General features: G+C 43.8%; 1 protein-coding gene across 2 annotated transcripts in view; it reads left to right on the forward strand.

The window, feature by feature from the left end:
• Window positions 1-4634: 4634 nt before the first annotated feature.
• LOC125392867 (transmembrane protein 45A-like) overlaps window positions 4635-21679 on the forward strand; it is a 77134-nt gene continuing 60089 nt past the window's right edge. The window contains exon 1 of one of the 2 annotated variants that reach the window (XM_048422849.3): window positions 4635-4957. The gene's annotated coding sequence lies outside the window, so the exon portion shown is untranslated. Of the gene's footprint in view, window positions 4958-5003; window positions 5221-21679 lie in introns of those variants that run through there. The other variant, XM_048422852.3, reaches the window with a different exon arrangement.

Genomic DNA, 21679 nt, shown 5'->3' on the forward strand with positions numbered 1-21679 from the left:
TCAAAAAACCAAAAAATAGATAGATAGATAGATAGATAGATAGATAGATAGATAGATAGATAGATAGATGGGTGGGTGGGTGGGTGGGTGGGTGGGTGGGTGGGTGGGTGGGTGGACGGATAAGTGGGTGGGTGGATGGATGGATGGATAGATAGATAGATGGATGATAGATGATAGATAGATAGATAGATAGATAGATAGATAGATAGATAGATAGATAGATGGGTGTGTGGGTGGGTGGATGGATAAGTGGGTGGGTGGATGGATGGATGGATGGATGATAGATAGATAGGTGATAGAAGAGAGAGAGAGAGAGAGAGAGAGAGAGAGAGAGAGAGAGAGAGAGAGAGAGAGATAAAACAGAAAGAAAGAAAAGGAATACAGCTTTGGAGACATACAGGACATTACTAGAAATGCCAATGTTGCTGACAATCACTGGTGTTCTTGGAGCAGCCTGTATCAGTAGAGAATGGGTGGTCAGGTACATACGCCAGTGTTTCCAGTGTGGCCTGCTGACTCACTAATTAGTAAGTTGGAGTTCCAGTTAAGTTACAATGTTTGGGGCTGGTCTTTGGGTGAAGAATGATTACAGGGTAGCTGGTCCAAGTTGCCCTGTTTGTCCCTGTCACTAGCTGAGGGGCATTGTTTATACCAAAGTGTGATTGACAAAAGTAAAGAAGACATCCAAGGGTGTGAACACGTGCTTCCCATGGGAAGTATATGCCATCCCTGCTGTTTGATGTTTTAGATAGACCTAGCAATGCTAAAAGGAATGGCTATTAAATTGTAATGGATATCGTTGGGATGAGAGAACGTGAGGTTCTTGCAGCGATTTGGGAGAGCAGCATCAAGGCATGTTCAACGGATAGGGGAGGCTTCAGGACAACTCTGAGAGAAAAAAACCAGTATCATTAATGCCCTTCTTCCTCTTTGTCTCAAAATCAAAGGTGTTGCTTATGTTCACGACAGTTTCTGGTCTGCTTCTGCCACAGCAAAACCAAGGCGTCCACAGCCTCATCTAGGTTCCATTACTCATTATTCACATCAAGCGTCTTTGTCCAGAGGCTCAGTCACAAGAAGGACAAGTACTTTGCAATAAAGCCTACAGAAATTCTGGAGGACCCCTCTTGGGTGCATACAACCTCCGGTGGGAGGACTCAGTGAGCAGAACACTCAGCCAAGTGTTAATTATGCTTATTATCTCGGACAATGTCAATATAGTAAGTATGACTACAGACTACAGGGTGAATCCGGTTGGCCTGGTGTTGCCATTAAAGGAATAATGAACATCATGCTCCATGATAGTCAGGGCAGAACCCCAAACTTCCAATTAAAAAAATAATAATCCTCATCCTCTTTCATCCAGGACTTTACCCAGGAGCAGCAGAAAGAGGATTTCATTCTGGAGAGGGCTTCACTAGGGGCCAAACTGCTGTACCGAGAAATGTGACCTCGGAGGAGGTGAGGGAGAGATTCGGAAACTTTCTTTAAATTAAGTGTTTTTTTGAAGTAGTTGTAGGTGCATAGGTCGTCAGCAGGAACAAACTGAAGAGATCTGTGGTTCTATTACCCACTTCAGCTTTACTGTGCTGCACCACGTTGTTTCCTAGCAACATCCTAGCACAGCCAAGAGACAGAATGCTTCCATCACCACAAAACTTCATACGATGCCATTTTATAACCACACCCACTTCCTTCCCACCCCACGCCTTCCTTAAACCTGAACAACCATTTGTCTGCTCTCTTTCTCAATTTTGCTACTGAAAAAAAAATGTTACTTAAATGTAATCATGAAGCATGCATCAAACATTAAACATGAAGAGCTTTCTGGTACGTGCCTCTTATCAAAATTTAAAAGTTCCTCTGTTTTCCCACTTCTCTGGAATTTTTATGGTGCTGTATTCTGCTAAGTACTTGTCTACACACATGGATATTTTATGACCTATAGCAGGGTTATGCTGATTGGTTTTCGGGTACAGAATAGGACTTGCATCACTGGAAAAACCCCACTTTGTTCTGTGTGATTCTCTTTACCTATTGCTGCATTATATTTGCTGCTGTTTTGTTAAAGGAGTTTGGGCATTTTTACCTCATCATAGACTGGTAAGAGCAAACAGCAGGATGCTCACTGGACTTTGCTGATGTGTGAGCATCAGTAGGCTACGGTTTTTGCTAATGTTTGGCTGGAGTGATGTGGTTATAAAATGAAGTATAAAAATATTTTTTTCTAGACTTCCCCTTCTCTCACTCATCCTTGGTTACTGAAGGAGCAAACAGTAAGTTTACTAGGCCCCCATATATATATATATACCTGTTTGCATTTTTAGTTACTTTCTCTGTAGCCAGCGTTTCTTCCGCCATGACAAAATAAACTATTTAAACCAGGAAACATTTACTTGGCTCATAGTTTCAGAGATTTCAGCCCATGGGTGTTTGACTCAGTCACTTTTGGGCCTGTGATGAGGCAGAATATCACGACTGAAACACATGATAAAGGAAGTCTGTTTGTGTCTAGTAAGGAGAGAGAGAGAGAGAGAGAGAGAGAGAGAGAGAGAGAGAGAGAGAGAGAGAGAGAGAGAGTAGAAAGGGCTGGGGCCCAAGGTGTACTTGAAGATCGCATTCCCCTAGTGGCCTGACTTCTTACTATCAGGTCTTTCCTGCAATGGTTTCACTTTCTCAGGCTTCAATATGTCCTTTGGGGGACATTTTAGATTCAGATGAAAGAAAGGGCATCGCAGCTTCAAGTCTGAGATGATGGATCAAAAGTAAAACTTACAGCCTCACCATGATGTGTTCTCTGGAATGCTGAGGTTTCCAGTGAGGCTACCTTCTACTGCCAGCCCTTCGGAGTCTCCATGCTAGCCTACGTATAAGTCCAAGAGTGTTGGTTATGCACAGCTGTGGGTAAACTAAAATCTACATTCCTGTAAACAGGAGCCTGTCCTGGTAGTCAATAAATCTGATGCCCCGAGATGGTAATTTATGAAAATCTAATTCATCCGTGATTGCAAAGCTGCTTTCCACCATAGAATGACTGGTTACGAATGATTTAGAAAGCTATCATAAGACACAAATGACGTCATACAGCCACATTCAAGGACTGTTCCTTCGTGGGTTTTCTTTGCTGTTACAGGGATGAAGTGCTGCGAATCTTCTAGAGAGTTTGCTCCCCCCAATGCCATTCCTGGAACCCACATATGAAAATGAAGTCAGCAGTTGCCTGAATGTGCAATCTTTTGTTTTGTTTTGAGACAGGGTTTTTCAGTGGAGCTTTGTTGCCTATCCTGGAACTAGTTCTTATAGACCAGGCTGGCCTCAAACTCACAGAGATCCACCTGCCTCTAACTCCCAGGTGCTGGGATTAAAGGCCTGCACCACCACCGCCAGGCCTGAATCTGCATTCTTGTGAGACCCAAAGTAGATGATCCAGTCAAGCCTGGACTTGTGTCTTCCAGAACTGTGCCGTAATATGTGTGTACTGCCTCAAGTACCGACTTTATGGTGATCTGTTACATAACAGTAGATAGTGAACACAGGAACACCCACCGAATATAATCGTTGTAGCAAAAACTTTAGACACAGTAAAACGAGGCATTCACAAGAGATCCTCATCCTCACATTGATGACACATGACACACACGTTTACATACTCTAGTGAAGTAATGCAGTATACATTGTCTAGAGACGTCTGTGGCGTGCTGGGATAAGGTGTGAGTTTTGGTCTTATCTACTCTATAAGGTGGGTGCGGGAATTCAGAACAGTGCAGGTAAAAGCGGCCTGGCACAGGGCCTGTTGTTCAGCCCATTGAATGGAGTCCTTGACTTCTTATTTCAGAGATCAAGTTTCTGTCAACATCCACATTCCAGTGGCTGCTGATTGCAGATCTCTTCTGTTCCCCACCCCTTTCCCCGTGATCCTACAACTGCTGCCACAGAATCAAAACGTCCTTGTAATTATACAGTTCTCACAGGCCAAGTAAGAGTTCTCTCTTCGCAGGTACTAACCACCTCAACCGTAAATGAACCCCAAGCACTCCTTCTAGCACCCACCCAGGATTTTTCCACAGAAACGAACACATTTCTCATGAGTTCGGGTTTTCGTAAAAAGTTCACAATTCCGTCACTAGAATACTGTCCACCAAACAGTGTACTACTGACATCTATTTTTCTCTCCCCTGAGAAAGTGTAGATGACGAAAGCCTCGAGGAGGGCCTGGACCGCCCTATTGGAGGCGTGGGCAGCGCGCATCTCCAACCCCTTCCAGTTGGAAATGCCGGTGGCTTAAGCTACCGATGGCTGGCCTTGCTTGTCGCCCAAAACGACAGCGATCACCTAGTTCAAACGTAGCTACTTACACGGCCTGCTGTCAAGGGGGTGAGGACAGAGGCAAATTCCCAGTTCTAGCGACCTCTCCTCTGCCCCTCCCCAGACCCCCGCTGCCACGCAGTGCCACATCAGCGACTGCACAGCGCGCCCAGCTAGGTTCCTTTCTAGGATGCGAGTGGCCCAGTGGGCGGAGGCAGACAAGAGCCCGCAGGAGTGGCGGGCTGCTCCACCAATCGGAGACCAGGGAGGAGACTTGACAGCCAATCGCAGCCCAAGCCAGTGCCCCGCCAGGAAAATAGATGAAGCACATCTGGACAGCTGTGCTGAGAAAGTTTGTGGGCCCCTTCCCGGCCTGCCATCCGCAAGGCACGTCTCCCACGTCGCCTCCTGCTAGCCACTTGCTACTTATTTATTTTTTCCCAAGAAGCAATCGGCAATCCAAGCTTGAACCTTTTTATTCCGGTCACCCTCACTCCCCATGCTAGGCGAGGCCACATCACATTCAACACTGTCTAACTTTAATGGGGCTTTGCGATCCAAAGAATAGAAACAGCAACAAAAACCCAGCCGCCGTCTGATCCTAACTGTCACAGTGGGGAAAGTAGGGTGCTGAGAGAACGAACCAAGCTGGGTAAGTTCTGAAGACTCGGGGACATCATCCTTGTCCTGCTGAGATCTCTAGCCTGTGCTTTTGCCCTTCTTCCGGACCTCTTTTGGTAAGGGGAGAAAACTGTCTCACGCGGGGAGAAACTGCGGGAGCATCGGGCTCCTTTCTTTGTTTTGTGGACGTTTTTGTTTGTTTGCTATTTAACATTTATGAGGGTGGTGCTAGTATGAGACTTGGAAACCGAAGTTTGACTGGCGTTTTGTGGTAAACCTTTCTTCATCCCAAAGGTAAGTTCTTCCTTCTCCTCCCGTTCCTGTACAACACTGTGTACATTTTCGAATGATAACTATCCTCCCTGACTATTTTGATGAAAGACAGAGAAAACTCTGATGTATTCAGAATTAGTATAACTTTTGACAAATTATTTAAAACTTGAATCATATAAAGGACTTACTGGATCCTTTCATTTAAGTTGGAATGTAGTTGAAATTGCAAATGTCATTTTGCAAAGAGGGAAACCTAAATTCCTTTATGGTTATTAACAAAGTAATTAAACATGTGATGGACCACTTTGTGTGTCTGTGATCTTATAATTACTTAACCTGCAATTCTATCAAAATAATATCCACAGTGGTTGTTACACATGCATACTTACAGATGACTCTAGTTTATATGACAGGTTTTAGAAGTGAGCTGCTGGAAAATGCTGAGCTATGAGTGGCCCAAAGCTCTTTCCTTCTGCCTTCTATGATTTCCTCCATCCCAAGGATGTTTTGAACTTCAACATTATGTTGCATGCTGCTTACTCTTGGGGGAGATCTGACTCAAATCAATCTTTAATTTCTGGCTCTTAAAGCTGTGGGCAAGGATTTGATACAAAAATTGTTACTTGTAGTGTATGTTTTGGTTCACGAAAGAAGAACAATTAAAGTAGACTTAGGGATGCAGGGTTAGAAGGACATTGTTATAAACAGGCAGTAAGAGATAATCAAAATCAGTTCACAGCTTCACAGCATGATCTAGGATGAAACAGCCCACCTGGTCCCCAGAGTAATCCTTCGTAATGTGTTAATAATAAACAGTCATTGCATACTGATGGTGTCTAGAGTACTGAGTTAAAATATGTTAACTGTTAGGCCAGCCTGGCATATCGTGTGTCTTCGCTGTGTTTTCATTCTTTATTACCCTCCTTGCCAGCATCTGTACATGGATTTCTTCTGTGCCATTCGGCTTCTTGAGAAACTAGGGCTTATCCACTTCTGACCACTTGCTAGTCAGGCTCAACATGAGTCTGTAAAAGAGAAAGCATCATGAATGGACAGCAAAAATGAACTGGTGGAGGCCATAGATGTAGAAGGGTCTGGAGAGCCGATGGTAGAAAAGGGCATCAGAATGCAGGTTGGTTTCACGGAACGGCTGTTATTACTAGGAAGGGATTTTGACAGTTTGCTTTAGGGGTGGTAGTTCTAAGAGTCACAGAGCTGTGACAGCATCTAGGAGCAAAGGGAGAAGCATGGTGGCTGGGAAGTGTGGAGCCATCCTGGGGGCATTGGGCGGGTGTGGGGTGGTGCTGGCGTAAGCTTTCTGTTGACAGGCCAAGCGCCATGAGAGGGGCTGGGTTGTCAGGCACTGAAGCAGAGTTTGTGAAGTAGATCGGTATGGTAAGCTGAGCTGACACCAGTAGCCAAGTGGAGGGTTTGTGAAATGGTTCATTTCTGGGGTCTCGACCGCTTGTCCAACATGCCCTCCTCCTGCAGTGGGGTGGGCAGGATTGGACGGTTCACCAGGACCTGGCAGTGTGAGCGTATGCAGTGATGTCTTCCAGCTTTGTTCTTGTGGTCTGGTACCCTGGGACATTACCCAGGCTAGTTTTCATTAACAAGGGCTACTTGGCAGTCTTTGACAGGAGTGTGTGTGATGGTTAGAACCCTATCCTGTTCTCATATAGATCCTGTGTATACAAAAGAGATCTTTAACATCCTGCCAATAAAATCATCTATTCCTGTGCTAATATTTAGAAGTTTAAAAATTACAATTACTGAGGTAGATATGCCCTATCATATGCATTAAAGTGAAGAGCCAGGTTTGAGTTCTTGTGCTTTGTCCCAATGGCACTGACAGAGAGCTGGGTTCTGGTGTGGTTGTTGACCTCAGCCAAGACACTGAATCAGTATGACTCTGGGATATCACATATGAAGTGATCTTCTACCATAGGTGGTCATACACTCATCACCTACTGACTTGGGAATAGTCTGTTGTCCACAGGTGTTATTTTTGACCTCTTAACATTTGGCAAGTGCTCTGGTGAACAGTTCATGGCACCCTCACAGAAACCTTCTGAGGGCGACCACCCCACAGAACCTTGCTTTTGTTATTGAGGAGACAGGGGCACAGATGGACTGTATACTTGCCCACAATTCAGAGTGAACAAGCGGCAGTCATAGACTACGTCTAGCACAAAAACCTTCAAGCTTTAACCATTAGGCTACACAGTCTTGGGTATTTGAGAAACTAGCTCTTCCTCCTCCCCCTTTTTCTCTACTCCTCCTTCCCTGCATTATTCTTCTTGTTACCCACTTTGTCTTCCTTTCTTAGTTGCAGAGTTTTGCTATGCAGCTTATGCTAGCTTCAAACAGGTGCTCCTTCTGCCGAGGATCTCCCTAAGTCACAGGCTCTCATCATGCCAGGCTTCATTGTAGTGTGTGATTGTCAGAGTCAACCAGACAATGGAAAGAGGATCCCTGGAGTCAGGGATGAACTGAAAAAAATTTGCCTGCAGAGGCCATTCTGGCAACAGGATTCTGTCTGGGAGGGATGTTCCATACCTCTTGGTGACTGGAGACACTGTGTTGCATGTTAAGTGGATTTCATTGCAGCTGAACATCTGTTTTCTTGTCTTGTTTGAACAGAACTCACGGTGGCATCTGAATTTAAAGTAGACAATAAATGTCAGCCGGGTTGATCAGATGATTATCTGCATTAAAACATGACCTAGGAGACCCCTGATGTGTTTTTAAATCTTTAGATACAGAAGCACCTGTACTTTGGGGGCTTTACGTCGGCCCCCAGAGCTTCACAAGAGTGATTTACCATAATATATAGCAGCTGGGGAACTACATATGCTATTCTTTTCACCAGAATCTCCCTGCCATGTATATTTGTCAATGAGTGAGTTAGTAAACAGAATGAAACAAATACTGAAACTGAGTAAATATTAACATGGGTTTGAAGCAAGTTACTGGGGTCCTGATCTCTCTTCTCCCTCTTCTGCACCCTGACTTGACATAAATAGATGCTTTCCTCTAAATGCTGTTGCCATGTATACTGCATCATCAAAGGCACAAATCAACAGAGCTAATTGTTGTGAACCTAAAGCTACTGCCTCAGCTTCAGTTTTTACAGGTGTGTTAGCAAGTGTGCGCTCTGTGTTGTGGTGGCATTTCACCTGTATTTTAATACATAAAGCTTGCCTGGGGATCAGAAAAGTAGAACAGTCACACTGGCCAGCCTTACAGACCAGGCAGCACTGACACACACCTTTAAACCCAGTGCCACACTAGCTTGCCATAGAATCTGGGCAGTAGTGGTACACGCCCTTAATCCCAGAACTAGAGAGAATTATAAAATGGGAGGAGACAGCTCTCAGACACAGTCTCATTCTGAGGTTCCTGGAGGGGGGCAGGATCACCGTTTTGGGACTGAGGTCAAGGCTAGTGACTGGCCGCTTTGCTTTTGAATCTTCAGGGTGAACCCCAGTATCTGTCTCTGAGTTTTTATGAATTGTGCTTCGCTGGGAGTACAGGTGTGTGCTAGCACACCCAGCAGGGCAGTGGCAGAAAGCTGAGTGGCCAACACACAGCCTCCTCTTCACAGCTGGGTCTTCTCCTTGCAGACCTTCGCTAAGAGTCTCTCCTCAGCTTAGTTAAACGTTATGAACAGGACTTCATTACACTCCTCTGACTTCGCTTCACCAAAGATCTCAACAATATATAATATACTCTTCTCAACCAGACAGTTGAGGCGCACAGAATTTTGTGAGTGATATCTTGTCACAGAGAACAAATGTTGCTGCTCAGATGAAAGAATGTCCTTTTTCTAAGGTCACACTGGCATCAGGAGAAGCTTTTCTAATGGGGCTTGTTTGCATCGCATCCTCTCTCCGGTTGTTGGCCTGTGAACCACTGGTGTAAAGTTGCCCTTGACTTTAGAGAGCCTGCTATGGACTTTGACATTCAGAAGTCTCAACAAAACCTTGGAAGATAATGAGGCCTTTCTCCCAAACCAGCCATCACCATTTTGGACCAGCCTGTTTCTCTAAGATGCCGTGGATGATCTAATATGGAAAAGGGGACAAAGGCAGATACTTGTTCTTGCTGTCCTGAGCAGAGAGGATTGTCCTCTGTGACTTTTTTTCTTTAAGAAAAAGAAAATTTAAAGGTGATGAGTTGGAACAAGGTGTCACTTTCCTTGACAAGGAACACGAAACAAGGTGACTTTGTCTGCACCTTTCCCCATTATATCTGAAATTCCACAGGTTCTAGAAAAAAATATTTACAATATTTAACTGTTCTCTTTAGCAGAGAGAAAATGGGCTTTTAGAAAAATAATGTCTGTGAAAGTTAATCTCTGTGAAAGGAAATTGTGCTACTTGATTAGTAAGAATTTTAAAGGTGTCTGGTTTCAGTCCCTTTTTATTGAATACCCTCTTTCCTTGTTACCTCCAAAAGATCCCGCCATTCTTTGGACTGTTCTACAGACTAGCATTGTGGTGTTAACACAGCTTCCCTGTTGAGTTTCCAACTGGGGCTCATAAAGTCCGTCAGTGGGCTGGTACCCTTTATTCTCAGCACTTAGAATCAGGCCAGTAGGCACTGTTGGGGGAAAGTTCCACCCAAGGTCCTAGCTAAACAAATAAATGAACAAAATTAAGTCAGACCTCTTCTAGGATGTTTCCAGAGGGCGCCTTTCATCCTGCAGCCTCCTTCCCATGAGCACTCACTTGGTGAAGCCCTGATTTATGCTGTGCTCCCATTAACTTCATGCTGCAGTGGTTTCCTGAGTGCCGTACTTATTGCTTGGTAGTAGTAACCTGTGTGAGAAGTTTCCTGTTCATTCTTGGTGACTTGAAAGTATAATTGGTCCATTTCTAATGTGAATCAACAATCAGTTGCCAAACTGACACTGTTCCTTCTATGTAAAGGTTGTCTATCTCTGCCCCAGAGTCTATCAGAAAATACATTTTCTGAAATGAGTATTACATTTAATTTGATTTCAATTCAGTAGAAGAATCAAATCCAAAGTTTATAAGTAAGTTTTTATAATTTCAGATAAATATTCCTTTAAAAAATATTAGTACCTTAAATATCCCTCTAAAGTTAAAAAATCAATTAAAATATTATAATATTGAGATTATAGGCAGAACATTTCCTAATCTGTAAATTCAAAATCTGAAGCCTTTTCATTGTCTGAGTCAGAATCTCACTACCTAGCCTAGGTTGATTTCTCATTCATGAACTTTTCTATCTCAGTCCCTTATATGCTGAGATTATAGGCATGTGCCACCATGCCTGGTTCAAAATCCTAAAAATTTAAAGTACACACATGATGGTCAAAAAAATTTCAAATGTCACAATATTTTGGATTTCTGGTTTTCTGATTAAAAATGCTATAAGATCTATACAAGTATTACTAAGGCTGAGAACCTTGGAAAGCGGAAACATTTCTGCTCCCATGTATTTAGGCAAGGGCCCCCAAATTGTAACTACCTTTTCATAATTCAGAAGACATTTCTCATAGCCATTAGACCTTACATTTTAATTTTGAGTGAAAACAGACTAAAATGTCACATGCCACTTTGATTTTGTAGCTATGGAAGTGTGTATGTCTATGTATGTATGTATGAATGAATTCCCTTACTTCATTCCCCTTTAATACTCTTGATATGTCCTTTTAATTTGAAGACCTTCCTTCAGCACTAGGATTTTTTCTCCCATTTATTTGATTTTTATTCTCTATTTACAAACTAAGCATAATACTAATGACTGTAGAGATGTGTTAAAGGCCGATAAGAAGCCAAAATAGGAAGAGGAGAGATTTGGTTGTATGTAGTACACTTAGGCATTTTTATTTCCTATGTACTTTAATGTAATAAGTAATAAATATTTAAATATTAAAACCAGTGGTGGAGAAGAAAAAAGGGTTATTGAAAATTACCACATCCACTTGGAGATAAAGGAAGTCAGGATGGTGGGAAATAAGATGTTGAGGACAGATGGAGGAATGGGGTTAGAGGCCTGGTGGCGTCTTACCTTTAAGTAGGTACCATGGAAGTTAGGCTCACTCAGTTCTTAATCAACCTGGTGTTGAATTCTGAGCTCCATTTTGGTGTGCCCTGCATATGGACAAAAGCAGAGTAACTGTTTTCCCTGTACTGCGTCCATGACTTCTTGGATGAGCTGTTCTCACTGAGGAGCAGATGGTTGAGTCAATACTGAATTCACTTGCAGCACAAGAAGGAGACTTCCTATAGACATTAGTCCTTATTTTCCTCATCAGAAATGCGGGCTTGTCTGTCCCTGTTCCTGATGGTCTCTATGGGAAAGACAATGAAGTGATGTGTAGGGTTGTCTACCCCGTTTGCTTCAGAACTGAGCAGTTGCTATGAAGTTCTTTCTTCACAGAAAGAGGCACGAGCTATCACTGTAACAAACACCTTAGAAGGCAGAGACTGGGTCCTCACTTTGAAGATGATGTATCTGAAACCTAGAGAAGAGTAAGATTTCCAAGATCATATAGTGGTAAAATGAGAATTTAAATCCAAGGTTGCCTCTTTCCACTGCCGGAACTCTGTACTGTTGTATATTATTATATTTTTCTTCTTCTGATGGTAGAGATATTGGGCGCTCAAAAGAAATCTCACACTGGCTCAGAATTGAGAGATAGACAGTTATTTATTTAGGGGGAAAACTTACAAACCAGGATTCTCTGCTTGAATGGTGGATGGAGAGGAGATCCAAAACAATCCAAAGGAGCCTAAATGGGAACCAGGGGGACGACAAGAGAAGGGACCGGACACGCCTTCTCCTTCTCCACTTCCTCCTCTTCCTCCTCCTCTTCCTTCTCTTCCTTCTCCTCCTCCTCCTCCTCCTCTTCTTTTTGGTTTTTTGAGAAAGGATTTCTCTATAGCTTTGGAGCCTGTCCTGGAAACTAGCTCTTACAGACCAGGCTGGTCTTGATCTGCCTGCCTCTGCCTCACAAGTGCTGGGATTGAAGGCGTGTGCCACAACCACCTGGCTTGTATACTATTCTTCTTAAACACTAAATTCTCTCATTGCTTGTCACTTTCCAGGGTGTGGCTAAGTTCACGTTCAGTGTGGGCACAGGCATTCCAGGCATTCCTAGGTACACCTACCTCTTTATCTTAATTGCCCAGATCTCTTTCTCAGTGTCTTGGGATCCCGGGGTAGTAACGTAATTGTCTTTTGGGGCCTGATCCATCTCTTTTGGTTAAACACCCACCACTCTTCGCCTGAATCACTACAGTGGATCTCAGAGTAGCTGTAAAAGACCATTTGGATTTTGTTCCTCAGGTACTTGCAGCCTATTTTTGCTTTGTAAAAATTAAAAAATAAAAGGAATATTCTGCTTAAATTTTCCTTTTATTTCAAATAACTTAAAAATATTTAGATTCTTCCTATACATTTCCTTTCAATTTCTGTATTTCACAAAGGTAGCAACACACTCTTTTGCAGACCACACTGGTCTACAGACCAATTTAAATGACGCTTTCACTACTAGCTTCCTGAAAAGACCACAAGGTATCCAGACAGAACGAGCAGACAAGTAGTGCAAATAAAACACACCCCTTCTTCTTCTTAGACCCCATGACTTTGAATTTCATTTGAAATAAAGCCAGATGTTCGCCCTGTCCTAAGAAGCCTAGGCCGCTCATCTGGCTTTGTTTCTGTATCTGTAATTTTTCTTTTCTTTTTTGAGATTATAATATAATTGCACCATTTCTCCCTTGACTTCCTTCAAACAAATAACCCCCCCACCTCTCTCTCTTTCAAATTCACGGTGTCTGTTTGCTTTAACCATTGTTACCTGTGTGTGTTTCTAAATACATAAATACAACTTGGTTGTTCTGTGTAGAGTTACCTGTAGGAATATAATTTCAGGGCCGACATTTGGTTTGGACAATCAGTTGGTTTGTTCTTCCCTGGGAAAGGCTTTCTCCACCCTCAGCATTCCTTGTGTGGGGCCGAGGCCTCCTGAGCCTTCCTCAGTTCACAACGCCACGTCTTTGTTGCCATCGCTGTTCTGCTGGTGTTTAGGCAGCCAAGGTGTTGAAACTTGATGGGTGTAGCTGCAGGCACTTTGAGAAGATCCAATCTGACAGCTAAGTCCCTGTTCCTCTGGCTCTTACAATCTTTCCATCCCCTCTTTGAGCCTGAGTGTGGGAGTTGTTTTGTAGACGTATCCATTGAGACTGGGCTCCACAACCCTGCATCTCATTGGTTGTGGTTTTCTTAAGTGGTCTCCTTCTGTTGCAAACAGAAGTTTCCTTGATGAGGGGGGAGGGAATGAGGACCGCACAAGTCTGTGGGTAGAAGGACACATATTTTAGAATGCAGTTAGGGACCATGCTGATTTAATAAAGTGGCTGTTGTAGCTTCTCCTTCGTGGTCTCTGACTTCATTAGCTCTGGGTAGTTGGCTATGTTTCCAGTAACATTTCCAGCATGATTTCCCTCTTGTTGAGCAGGTCTTCAGCCCAATTAAAGAACTATCACTACCAGGGTATGTGTGTGCCGTAAGGGTTACTGTACCCTGCTAGTTGTTGTTGTGATCCATGAGCATCATAGCCGGGTAGGGCTACTGGTTGCTTCCCTTCTTTGGAAGCTTGCATGGTGCCGTCTGGTTTCATGAAATCTAGTCCTCAGAGAGGAGGCTTTTAGGTCAGTTCCAGCTCAAGGGCCATTGGTCCCTTTGTCTAAAGTGTGTAGTGTCCACCCTCTTCCAGCTTCCATCCCTTTGGTCCCTAGGTGTCCCTAGTGCTAATAAAGAGTGTTCAGGTATTGGCAAAAATTAGGTTTAAACAGAGAATGAGCAAGGATTGAGGACATGAGATACGTTTTGATTTGCTCTTTCATCTATTAGATCAAGCATGGACAAGCGCTTCCACCACTGTCTCTCAGGCAGTGAGAACCTTTCATTAACTTCAGAATGAGCAAAATGTGAGGCAGAAAACCAACTCCCAGAAAAGATCTGAACAACTTAGCTGGACAGGGAAGGAACACGCATGGGATCAAACTAGTCCCTCTGAATGTGGTTGACAGCTGCATAACCGGGGCAGAATAAGGGACCACTGGCAGTGACACCAAGATTTATCCCTCCTGTGTATACTGGCTTTTGGGGAACAATATATTCTCTTTGGATGGATACCTTGCTTAGCCTAGATATAATAGGGAGGGCCTTGGGCCTTCCCCAAAGCAATGTGCCTTGCCTTCTCTGTGGAGTGGATGGGCAGGGCAAGGTAGGAGGGTGAGTGAAGGGAATGGAAGGAGGGAAGGGAGTGGGAACTTGAATTGGTATGTATAATGAAAAAAGATAGTTTGTTTTCTTTTTTAAAAAATCGAGAGGGGAGGAAGAAGGGAGGGAGGAAGGGAGGGAGAGAGAGAGACAGAGAGACAGAGACAGAGAGAGACAGAGAGACAGAGAGAGAGAGAAAGGGGGGTGATCACACTGCTTCAGATCATCCTGGAGAGAATCCAAGTAAGAAGATTGTCACACAGGTGGAATTCAGACGTCCTGAGCTGAAACATTGGTAAGAACTTGGGGGAGACTGAAGTGGGGGTAGAGTTAGAACAAGCATTTGAAATGAAGAGAGCTGTAGAGAGAAAGGGGAACCTTAGATCACTCCAGGAGATCCCCCCACAAGGAATCAGCATTATATTAGTGAGCAAAAGCTTTTGAGGAAACCCAAGGGAACAATATGCCAGGATTGAGGGCTGTTACTGTTTAAATATAGTCCCTACAAATTCATATTGTGGAAACGTAATTCCAAGTGTTCTATGCTGATGGTCGTGTGGCGATGGGTCCTGTAGGAAATAAATAGGATGAGGTGAGGTCATAAGGACAGAGTCTCTGTAATGGCATTAATGGCTTCTCAAGGAGGGGAGAGGTTGTACTAGCTAGCTTTCTGTCTGTCTACGATATGTCCCCCACTCATTCTGAGGAAGCACGAAGTCTCTCATCCTCTGGAACAACTTTCCGTGCTATGCTCCCAGACTTCCCTATCTCTTGGTCTGTGAGAAATAAATTTCTTCTCATCATATATTAGTTAATTTTAATCATTTAGTGATAGCAACATCAAAGGGAAATGAGAAATGAGCTTGGTAATCAGACAAGGCTAGGGAGGTTGTCCAACCTAGTCATACTAGAAGGCCCCTAATCCTTCAGTCATGGAGTAGACCAGTTTGGAATATCTTCCTGGGTAGTGGGGAATTACTAGTACCAGTCTCAGCCTCTACCTGTGCCAACAAATTGTAAAGTAGCACTTTCTCCAAAAGTCCAACTGTTTCCAGTCACTTAGCCTTATCCCTGACAAACCTAAAAAATATTTATAAGAATTAAAAAATAATCTACTCTCAATTTAGGTAAAATCTACAATGTCTGGCATCTCAATAGTAAATCAATTGTATTTAAAAGTAAGGTCACTATGCCAAGCTGCCCCCAAGGAGGAGTATTTCTATGTTTGGTTAAGTCAAATAATTGTCTTGAGTGTAACCTTTTGTACATAACAAACCAGAGGCTGCCAGACTATTGTCTGTGTTAATATTTGCTTTGGCTCCCAAGGAACAGTTCATCTTTGATGTCTGATACTGTTGGAACAAACACATTTTCCTCTGTTTGTTACCTCTGCATTGAATTACAGTGAGCTACAGTCAACTAAGATATTATTCAACTACAGAATATGCTCTGAATAATGGTCAGTAAAAGTATGTAAGTAAGGCAGAGTTAATTTTCTGAGATGATGGAATGATGAATACTCAAAGATCTTAGCAGGGTGGGGCAAAAGCTCAGCAGGTTTCAGGTCCAGAGCCTTTTAATCCCGGTGTGGTACATGCCAAGGGTGAAGAGAGCCTTACTTATCCCGTCAGCCGTGTGGCAGAGGCTAATGATATTGGATGTTTTCATTCTCGGAGGTTAGAGTCTACACGGGTCCCTGTCTGGACAGTGGCTCTGCAGTCCACAACTGAGCTCCACAGGTTGAACCTGGCTATCTCTTCTCCCTCTGTAATTTTGTCTGAGCCATTCCTCCCCAGCTCCGAGGGTCAGCCCGACACTCTAATCTCTGCTTATCTTTGTGAGACTTTTCCCTGCCAGAACACGTTTTGTTCAGATTGATACAAACTGGGCCCAGATGTTCTTTCTGACGCTGCCTGTGCAGAAATGGGATATTTTTTTACTCCCTGTAATTAGATTCTTGCTGGCTAGAAAATCCATTTGTATAAAGTTTTGACTCGTATATCACAAAGGGGTGTCCCCGTCATTATGCAATCAACATTTTACTCTTGGGGGAAATTCAGACTCAAGTAAAGGGTCAGTCTTGGTGAAAACTGATTTCATGCCAATGGTCTTGGAGTGCTTAGGACACTCCCAGTGGTAACTGCTGTGGATGGGAGATTGAACAGGAATGGAGGGATGTAGGGAGAGTGGAAGTCAGCAGCAGCATCATAGTGATGGACTTCACCATCAGAACGATTCCCTTGATCCATTTCTAGGATTTCCCAATTACAGCACAATCCCAGACAGAGTGCCTCAGGAGCGCTTAGAATTTCAGTTTCCAGCAGTCATGCGCCGAAAGAGATTCTGGTTCCCCCCTCCCCAAACGAAAGGGACAATGAGAGGAGATTAAGACTCTTGCTGCTACCGTCTCATGAGCTCAGGACTCTGTATTTCTTGACACGTCTAAGACGGCGAAGCTAAGGACAAGCTTAAAACCGTCTTCAGAGAAATGCGCTGAAACTTGATATAATCTAGGCGATGCTAATTACGAAACATCTTGCTGGGTTTGCTTTGGTTGATAATTATGTTTTCCGGTGATGACAAGCAAAACAGGGTGGGGCGAGTGAATGGAACTGTTTCAGAGAAGCAGCAACGTGCTGACAGGTCCTCAGACGGGAGGTGGTACTGTCAGAGAATTAGCCGGACCGTGGGAAAACAGTCAAAAGCATTGGCTTTACTACAGCCCCCGTCTTTTCTTCCTCTCTCTCTCTCTTTCATTCTTTCTTCCTCTCTCTTTCTCTCTCTGCTTTCTTTCTTTTTCTCCCTTCCTTTCTTTTTCAACCTGCACACGTAGTTTTAATTAGTATCTTTCTTACAATACATTAACTTCTAGGCATAATAAGGAGAAAAAGACTAGGACAATATTTATTAGGCTTGAGACTGAAATTCTAATAGAAGGTTGACAAGATAAACCCAATTAAGCCAAACTATCCTTGCAATGTGATGACTACTAATTATTAGTTGTGGCTCTACTTAGATGCCATCCACATTCTGCCCTGTATACTCAATGTAGGCTGTTTTCTACATAACACAAATTGGGTTTTTTCCCTTTTCTTTTTGGAAAAAAAAAACCCATACAGACAAAGGACTAGTAAGTTAAACAAACAAACAAACAAACAAACAAAGTGTTATGAGACTAAAAGAAAATTCTCCAAAAGTTATCATTGAGTTTGTTTTGTGCTGACCATCCACTGCTGGGCATGAGGCCTTCTCAAGATGAGTTTGTATAAGCAGTGATATGTTATTGGAGAAAAGTAATTTTCCTCGCCAACTGTTGTCAATTGGACATAGCTTCTGGGTTATGAATGGGAGCTCATATCCACTTCCCCTCTCAACACCAAGACCCCATGTGACCTGGATCCTGGAAGGCCCTATGTGTGCTGCCACAGGCTCTGTGAGGTCACATGTGCATCCGTCTTTTGTCTAGAAGGCATTGCTTTCTTGGTGTCTTCCACCTCTACTGACTCTTACAGTCCTTTTGAAGAACCGGGTCCCCAGTCTTGTTTTTACCACCCCACTAGTTTCTCTTTTCTACATTCTCATACCGTTTTCCAAACCTGCAATTGTCTTTGAGAACTTCCAGCTGGTCCCATTCGTGCAGAAATTGCACAAAATTTTGGAGACTCTAACTGATGGCCTTTCTCATTTGTGTGAATCTTGTGTTGGACTTATAGGAGAATTTGCAAGCCATTGCAGAGAGCCTTCCTTAGTTCTCCTGAAAGAAAGGGGACCCTCCCCAACCTAAATTTTTGTGTTATACAGATTTCGATAAGTTGGAATGGAAGGAGCTCAGATAAGGGGACATCTTGATGATTTTGAGGTGCCCTTGTCCCAGACGTGGAATTTAGCCATTGAGGAGGGTACCCACTTATACTTCCTGTGAACGTGGACGTGCCAGCTCTTACACTGAACTGCTGCAGAACTAGGTTTTCATGCCTTACCATTTCCTGGTAATGTCAAGTCATGAGACTTGTTGGCAGACAAGGCTATGGGATATAATTGATAAGGAACGTGGTAAGGCCTGGGAAGGCAAGTTTGCAGGAAATATCAGGGGCTGGAAGGGCAACAGTTTTCCTTCTCTATTTGGCATAATTTCAGTTATTTACTATGCTGGGTTTTGCAAATGGCGCTTGCAATCATCTCCTTCACATTCCCTGGAGCCCAGCTGTCCTTTCCTCTTACTGGCTCATAGAGTATGTGAGCAGGATAAACTGCCATCCTTCCTTAAGTGAGCCGAGAAGAACTTAGACAAAGAGTTGGAAAGCCCACTCCTTTGTCTTAACTGGGTTAATCCCCCTTAATATGTTTTTGGAGGATATTTCCTTTCTAGAATAAATTACATACTTATTTAGAGTGTCTAACCCAGTTATTCAGTTGTTGACAATATGCATTACCTTTAGCCCCAGGGGGATCTTCTGACCTCTAAACACACACACCTACACATACACACACGCATATACACATACAGACACACACACAAATCAATCATTTTCGAAATAATTCTTTTTTATGATAAGACATACCCCCATGTACAAACATGTTCCACCTACACTCCACTAGTCTTGTCTTACTGGTAGACCCAAATGCTGAACTCACTGACTCTTAGTTTTGTTCCTGGGTTTTCTTAATTTCTACACATACAGCTCAGGTGGAGGGTGCAGTCTGAAGTATTTATCTCTTCCCCTTCTTTGGGTTGGAATGAATGTGAGGTGGTTAACTTGGTTGGTTGGCCCAGGTAAGAGATGCAGACCCATAGCTGGGCAACATTCCAATGGTAGTCTCGTCCTTTTTCTGCTTACATGCGTGGGACCTAAGTGAGATGGCTGAAATGGCTAATCAGAACGCAGATTCGGTGAGAGGACAAGCAAATGCGAGTAATTACCCTCCAGTGATGGGGAAGCACCAGTTAACTGACTCACCCTCACTTCCTGACGAAAAACTCCTCGTCCTCCTGCAAACCGGCAGCTTCACACCTGGATCGATAACGAGGTTTGTGTGTCCGATGGCATTCACTGAAGAGTGCTACGAGTCAGGTTTCTGTAGGACAAGTTGGGGTGGGGGCCGCTGGCAGCAAGTGAGATGCTCGGAAAAACTGCAAGCGGGAGGAAGGCAAGAGAATGAGAAGCGGAGCTGGTGCACGGCTGATGGGGTGGAACCAACTTTTCCTGAGTGACGAGTAACATCTCTCAGGCTGGAGTCATTCTTCAGTGCATCTTTAGCACTCACAACCTGTGGGGACTCCTGCAAAATTAAACGTGCAGAAATTTTAAACATTCTTAATTAGTTTTTTTGTATACACAGAGATGAATGAGAGTGAATGTGTGTGTATGTGTGCTTTAATATGTCTGTGAATGCATGTGCGTGTGAAAATGTATGTAAGAGACTAAGAGTGCATGAGTGTGTGGGGTGTGGTGTGTGTGGTGTGTGTGAGTGTGTGTGGTGTGTGTGAGTGTGTTGGATGTGTGGGGTGTGTGTGAGTGTGGGGGGTGTGTGTGAGTGTGTGGGATGTGTGTGAGTGTGTGTGGGGTGGGTGAGTGTGTGTGGGGTGTGTGAGTGTGTGTGTGTGAGTGTGTGTGGTATGTGTGAGTGTGTGGGGTGCATGTGAGTATGTGGGATGTGTGGGGTGTGTGTGTGTATGAGTGTGTGTGTGAGTGTGTGGGGTGTGTGGGGTGTGAGGGTGTGGGGTGTGTGAGTATGTGGGGTGTTTGAGTGTAGGGTGTGTGAGTGTGTGGGGTGTGTGAGAGTGTGTGGGGTGTGTGAGTGTGTGGGGTGTGTGAGTGTGGAGTGTGTGAGTATGTGGGGTGTGTGAGTATGTGGGGTGTGTGAGTGTGGAGTGTGTGAGGGTGTGGGGTGTGTGAGTGTGGGGTGTGTGTGAGAGTGTGGGGTGTGTGAGAGTGTGTGGGGTGTGTGAGTATGTGGGGTGTGTGAGTGTAGAGTGTGTGAGGGTGTGGGGTGTGTGAGTATGTGGGGTGTGTGAGTGTGGAGTGTGTGTGAGAGTGTGGGGTGTGTGAGAGTGTGTGGGGTGTGTGAGTGTGTGGGGTGTGTGAGTGTAGGGTGTGTGAGTGTGTGGGGTGTGTGAGTATGTGGGGTGTGTGAGTATGTGGGGTGAGGGGTGTGTGAATGTGGGGTGTGTGAGTGTGTGGGGTGTGAGAGTGTGTGTGGGGGGTGTGAGTGTGACTGTAAGGTGAGACACGTTAGCCTATCATTTTTTATTCCATTTTTAATTCCATAGGAGTTATTTCAGCCATAACTCCTAACAAAGCCTGGACTGTTGCTGCCCCAGTCTAACCGCTCTTGTGCCAGTCTGCAGGGCTTGTGGAGGGAAACTGAGCCAGATAAACGTCTTCGTAGACAGATGTGGACTGTGGCAGTTAACAGTTTATTGTGTCTCAAAGAAACAGGTCAATTCATGATATACAAAATACATATTTTGGTTCACATAAGCATAGTCTGAATGCAGACTTTACCGTGCATTGGAGAACTTGTGCAAGCAACTTAACCTCTGGACTTCAGTTCTTTCACTTGTAAAGGGTTTGAGGTCAGCATCTCAGGGCACTGAACAAACAGCCTATCACACCGTCTGCCACATGGCAGCATCACAATGAAACCTAGAGTCTGCTGACTCCTCTTCTAGCTCCATTCTCTGGCGTTAGGACTTTGGCCTACCCAATTAGACTCTTAGAATCACGAGTATCTCCCCAGTTGTCTTCTTGTGAATTGTGGATAACTGAGGCAAAGCTGAAACTACATAATTCTAATGAGCCTGTGGAAGTACCATTTATTTCCATGTTAGACTCTACCATTGCTATTTGCCAGGCAGAGAAGACATTAAAGCTATATATCTTTGATGATGAATTTTATTTCATATGATTTCTGTGACATTTTCCCTTTCTGGGACTGTAAGGGTCTTAAAACTGAACTATAAAGTCTGCCATCCACTCTAACTTTCTATCCACATTGTCAATCCATCCCTCATTTTATCCATCCATCATTTATTCATCCATCTGCCTCATACTTCACCCATCTGTGTATCCAAGGCTTTCATATGGAAATATTTAGTACAAGCAAGTCTGAGCAGTAGGAATCTGGCAGTGAGGACGAATACAAAAGAAATCCTTCATTCCTAAGACAAGCTTAATAGGCCATTCTTCCTTATAAAGAAAAGGGTGTGGAATAT

Source organism: Myodes glareolus, chromosome 2, assembly GCF_982192425.1.
Source record: "Myodes glareolus chromosome 2, mMyoGla1.1, whole genome shotgun sequence".
NCBI classification, from domain to species: Eukaryota; Metazoa; Chordata; class Mammalia; order Rodentia; family Cricetidae; genus Myodes; species Myodes glareolus.